Below are 6000 nucleotides of genomic sequence, written 5' to 3' on the forward strand. Positions count from 1 at the left end.
CCCAAGACTTATTTAAACTCCTTAGAACTTTTCCTGTTTTATTTATTTTTTTGAACATGCAATCATTTTATTATAGTTTACTATTGCTCTCAGTTGCATGCAAAGATGCTATCAGATAATAGATTTTTAATTACAAACTCTAAGAATTATTCACAACCCTTTGACCATATCTCAGTACTATTCTTTTATCTTCTTTTGTCAGTTTCATTTTTTATAACAATGTATTAACAGGGGATAAATCTGAGCAATAAACTTTCACCAGAGCTAAAATTGCTACACAGGTAAGGTGCTACTTTTTTCAGTCAAAAATGCCCTCCAGGTAACAATATAAATTGGTAGAAAAGAAATGATGATGCTATGGATCTGTAACCACATAATTATTTCCATTTGTTACAAATAAAACCTTGACAAAATAAGGCACACATAGGTCAGCCAATCCCCAGTTAATTTCTGTTCCCCTTCTTCCCTTCAAGTGTTGCTTGTTTACAGATGTACCATATCCTTTTCAAACTCTTTCCTGTATTGTCTTCACTATGACATTACCTATGTAAAATATTGCTCTGTCTTGAATCACTATCTAATTAATTTTCTGGTTTAATTTCTTAGTGTGAAATCACAACAAAGAAGGTGAAAAGAAAGGAAAGACTATACAAGTTAGACTTAATTTAAATATGAAATATATTCTCAAGATTATTCTCCAAGGTAGAGCTGCTCACTTCTGAAACTGAAAGAATGGAAATATTATGCAATTCCTCTGGCTCCTTCTCCCTATTTTCTTTTTCTCTCTGTATTTCCACCTGTACAAGCTCTTAATTTATGAACATTTCTCAGCTTATGTATTTTAATTAACATTGCTAACAATTCCTCCAATACAATGTATACTTCTTTTATTCATTATTATTAAATCAATAATTTAATTTGATGCCTTGTTAATTTCTTGGAACTGTCATTACATCATCATTATAACATCTTCAATTATTTTAATAAGAGGTGCTTTTATTTTTTAAACATACAAATTCAGATTTTTTGTGTATTATTGCATACTTTTTTTGCACATAGTTGTCTAACATTTATTATCTTTTCTTGTTACTTGTCCCTGTGTTATTGTGGTAACTTCACCAATATACATCTAAATTTTTGTTGCATTTCAGCATTTTTCTCCTTGGGATCCAGTCCTCCCTTTCTACCTCTGATGTATATTTTAATTTAAAGACTGTGTCATCATTACATATTTGAATATATTTAATTCTTACATCAACATCCTTTGCTTGTGAAATAACTCATTTGGAGATGTTACCTATCTTCCCATCTCTTTCCCTATAACTAGTAAAGCTAATCTCCACACTGAATGATTTTGCCAAAATATAAACATATAATTCACAGATTAGAAAGAGGGACAAGTGTATTTGAATGAACTAAAATTTGTATTGAAATTTAAAAACAGAAAAAAAGAAGTGGTAAAAAAGACTCTAAAAAAAACCTTAAATTCTGGATTCAGATGTTCTGAGTTTATATAATGGACGTAGAAACTACTGGGATGTACTGAGTGGGGAATACATCCAAAGTCAGACAAGAAGGAACAATCTGATAGCAGTAGAGAAGATGATCCAAAAACCGGAGACCCAAAGAAAGATGGTGTACAGAATATGCAAAGATACACATAAATAGTATATGGGAAGACTTAAGTCAATGATGAAATCCTTCACTTGTAGAGTTTTGATTAAACATTCAGAATAAGATTTTCCATGGAACAACAAAAAACAAATCTGATCTTAATAAATGCCCATTGTTACTATATTAACCCAAGTTACATAATATGACATCTTCATTTTTTTGTGAAAAAAGTCTTTAAAGCAATGAATTTTTACACTTTTGACAAATACATTTTTCTTAGAAATTTGTTCCTAAAAATAAATTATTTGGGGGGCTGGGGTTATAGCTCAATGGGAGAGTACTTGCCTCACACATATGAGGCACTGGGTTCGATCCTCAGCACCACATAAAAATAAGGAAAATAAATAAAGATATGGTGTGCATCTTAAAAATAAATCTTAAAAAATAAGAAAATTATTTGCCTTATTAACTACACATTCTTCACAACCCCACTGTGGAGATGAAAAGTTGATTGGAATCAAAGAATTTAAAAGGAGAAAAGGGTTAAAAGATTTCCCTTTTCTTTTATTTATCACAGTCCTAGAAATTTACTCTGAGTTATTGAACTTTATTTTCTAAAGCGTTTATTTCTTCATATACTGGTAAGTGAGCTATGTTTATTTTTTAATACCTCACTGATCTCACTAAAACATTTAAAGGACACTTGATAGAAATTTGACACTTGAAAACCCCATTTTTGAGGCGTATCTACCTACCCCTAACAACATGATCAACATCAACTAATTTGGAAAATTTTTGAAATAAAACTAAAAGAAAAGTAAAAAGTATTTCATAAATAATGTTATTAATGTGGGTAAATTAAATTAAATTTAGCACAAAACTTAATACAATTATAATAATGCAATAAATAAACATTTATGAACAGTCTGATGGTTAAAAGGACATTAATTTGCACAAAATGTAGCACACATTACTAACATAGCCACAAATCCTATACCCTGTGATTGAGGTAAAACAAAGCAGTTGTAGTCAACTGGCTTTCAAGATCCTTTTCCCTTTATATCATGATCTTGATTATCCTAGAATTGATTTTTAAGAATGGGCTCTAACTTATACTTATAAAACTTACACTAACAGTACCCACAAGAGAATAGAACATGAACGTTCAAGTCGATTAATTCATTTACTCTGAGTAATGTAACTGTCAAGAGAGCTAGAACCTTATGTCAACCTTATCAGAGATTTTTCTTCCCTTATAGGCAAACTATTTAGGAAATTAAACAATGAGAAGACACTAGGTAAAATAAAATCAAATAAGAGAACTGCTGACATGTTCCATGCTTTTAAAGGCCTATTAATGCTTTTATTTTTGTCAGGAAAATGAGAATGCAAAAGGCTATTGACTACCTGATGGTTCTTATGAAGTTCTCCAAACATGCAGAGATTTGGCTTTATCAAATCCTTGAATTTTCATTTCCATAATTGAAAAATACATATTGGTAATGACTTAATTGCGTATCATAGTCACATAGTATTGGATCACCTATACTTTGATGACAGACATGAAATTGAATCCGCAATCTAGAAATTGTTAATTGGAAGATTGTGGACATGTCCCTTAACCTCTCTGAGTTTCATATTTTTATGTACAAAATAGGAAAAAATTACACGGCTGTATTCTGGTTTATTCTTGGGTTTTAATGATGCACAGCTCATAGTTTCATACCAACATTGGGCACAGAGTAAGGGCTCAACTTAGTTACTGACTATGTGGTTGCCTGTGATGCTGGAATACCTGGTGGGTATATTCACAGGAAGGGTGGATGACCTGAGAGGACATTAGCAGTTCTTCACAGATGGATGTGACTTGGAGCTCTGTTTAACGGTCTTTTGCTCACAGACAGAGGTCTGAAAGTTGAAAGCGATTTACGACTTAATCTAATACAAATAATTAAATCAGCTCTGGATTACAGGATTGTGTTTTGGATTTATGTTGATGTCATGGGTATTCAGAGTGTAAATCTAACCTTTCTCATATCCTTTAAGAAGGAGCTGTGAAGTAGGCAATTCAATTCACTTAGCATCAAGCATCCTAGCTTGACAGTCACAGAGGTGAATGAGACAGTCTCTGCATTAAATGGATGCCTTTAGTCAGAAGTGATAAGAATGCACTGTATGTTGTAATAATCAGGGTAAGCACAGAGTTTGTTTATTCCCTAAGCAAAGGGAGGAGTAGGAAACAAAATAATATGAAGTTACTATTCAATGATTTTAATGGAGATAAGTAAACACCCATGAGTACCAACTAGAAGACAGCCTTATGTGGGACACAAATTGTAGGGAGTCATTCTAATCATCAGCCTATTGGTTGGGGCAGAATGCACAGAGGCCAGATCCTGAAGGCCTTAAATAATTCATGAAGAAGTCTAATAACTACAACCAAAGCAATGAAAAGACTCTAAAAAACATAAGCAGGTGGTGTTGATACAGTAGCAGCATACAAAAATAAGAAAACTAAAAATAATCCCCAGCTTAGTATTAAAAACAAACAAATAAACATATACAAGAGACTTGCACTGGTGGTGGCTAGGACATTTGGGTTGGGTGAGAATGAGGAATTGAGTTTGGGTTTAGGATACAGTGAGAGAACCAACAGAACAGTCTCAATAGTGTGATGTGTCCTTTCAGGACATTTTTTTTTTCTCATTGTGACCCTAAGCGTATTTTTCTTGCAATCAGTCCTATGATATAATGTTTAGTTCAGAAGAAAGAAACATGAAATATGAATGAAGGAAAATATGTATCCCAATTATTAGACATCTATTAATACTCTTGGGAACGTCACCAGTGCAGTCAAATGGGAATAACAATCATGTTCCAACTCCTTGTACAAAATCACACACCACTCCACCTAAAAGACATACAACATTTTAAAATTCTAGCCATTTTAAATTTTAGTGAGCAAATGTAAAAGGCAGGGTCACTATAAAGAAAAAGTTATGAATCATAAAATCTTTATCTTCTTGGAGCATAGCATATAGAAGTCACATGGAAATGTATCAGCAGGCAAAGAATTGGGCATTGTGAAAGATAGATATATTTTTGAAATGAAGAAGGGGAGTCAATGATTGTACCAGAAAGCTCTTTCTAAGGTTCCTGAAGTAGCAATGATCTGCACGTGCCTAATTGTCTTCAAGAATCTTTACAGATGTGTGCATTCCATTGACCTTATAGAATGAAATCAGACAACCTCCTTTCAATCATAATCATAGCCTATAAGGTTATTTAAGTATTCTATACTACTGGGTATATATATATATCCTACCAGCCTTCTGAGCATAGGATTCTTATTTCTTATTGCTAAAATAATAGAACTTTATACTTAAATAGCTGATAGAATTTAATGAGATAGCTCATGTATAATATTTATTCAAAGGTCTGGTATATACACAATGAACAATAGACATAGGTGATAACCATCTTATAACTGGTTTTATGCTATTTAATTATCAAATACCAAGCAGTGAATGTTTTCTTCTTACATGTTTTAGGTAACCTAGCTGAAGTACAGTGAGGCCAAATGGTTTATTCAAAGTTCCACAGCAGAGAAAAGATATAAATCCATTGCTGTGATTCTAGAGCCACTCCATCTCTCTGGGACTCAAATTGCAGGTGATTTGCCTCCAATAGAAGACAACCTAAGACAGGAAATGTGCCACAGTGGAGGACATGCATATTTTTGTGCAAATAACCAAGACCTAGCATTCTATATACCCACCTGTTTTGCAACATAGACTATAAATTTCTCTGGAGCACTGTTATCCAGTCCAGTAGAACTTCCAGCCATAATGAAAATTTACTATATTTGCTTTTGCCAATATGGTAGCCATATTATAATTATGTAGGTTCACCTGAGGAGATTTCCAAGCAGTATGAAAGGCACAGTCTGAATTACACTTTGCTGTTTGTTATAAAATATGAGAGAAAATAAATCAATTGTAAATTATCCATTCAATAAAAAATAAATAAACAGTTTTTTATTGGTTTGAAAAGTCCTTAGCCTACATTGATTGAAAAACGTGTGTTCTGTAGAAAAGGCAATGGTGTGACTGAACAATATTTTGTTACAAAAATGAGTTATCTGAGTAACAGTTCCATCTCAGTGGAATCCAGAGATATAGATGGGATTAATCAGGACATCTCTTTGGAGAACCTTCTTGTCCAGTGGTATAGATTCTTCAACATACATGGGAGATCCATAATGTTTTTGATAACATTATATGAGCAGACACACTCACCATGAAACAAAAGAGCCACAGATTTTACAAAATGAAAGAAAGCTGTTGGACTCCCAAAGTCATATAAGCAAGAAGTGAGCTGATAATG

Source organism: Spermophilus citellus, assembly GCF_964194105.1.
Source record: "Spermophilus citellus genome assembly, chromosome: 11".
In the NCBI taxonomy this organism is placed as follows: domain Eukaryota; kingdom Metazoa; phylum Chordata; class Mammalia; order Rodentia; family Sciuridae; genus Spermophilus; species Spermophilus citellus.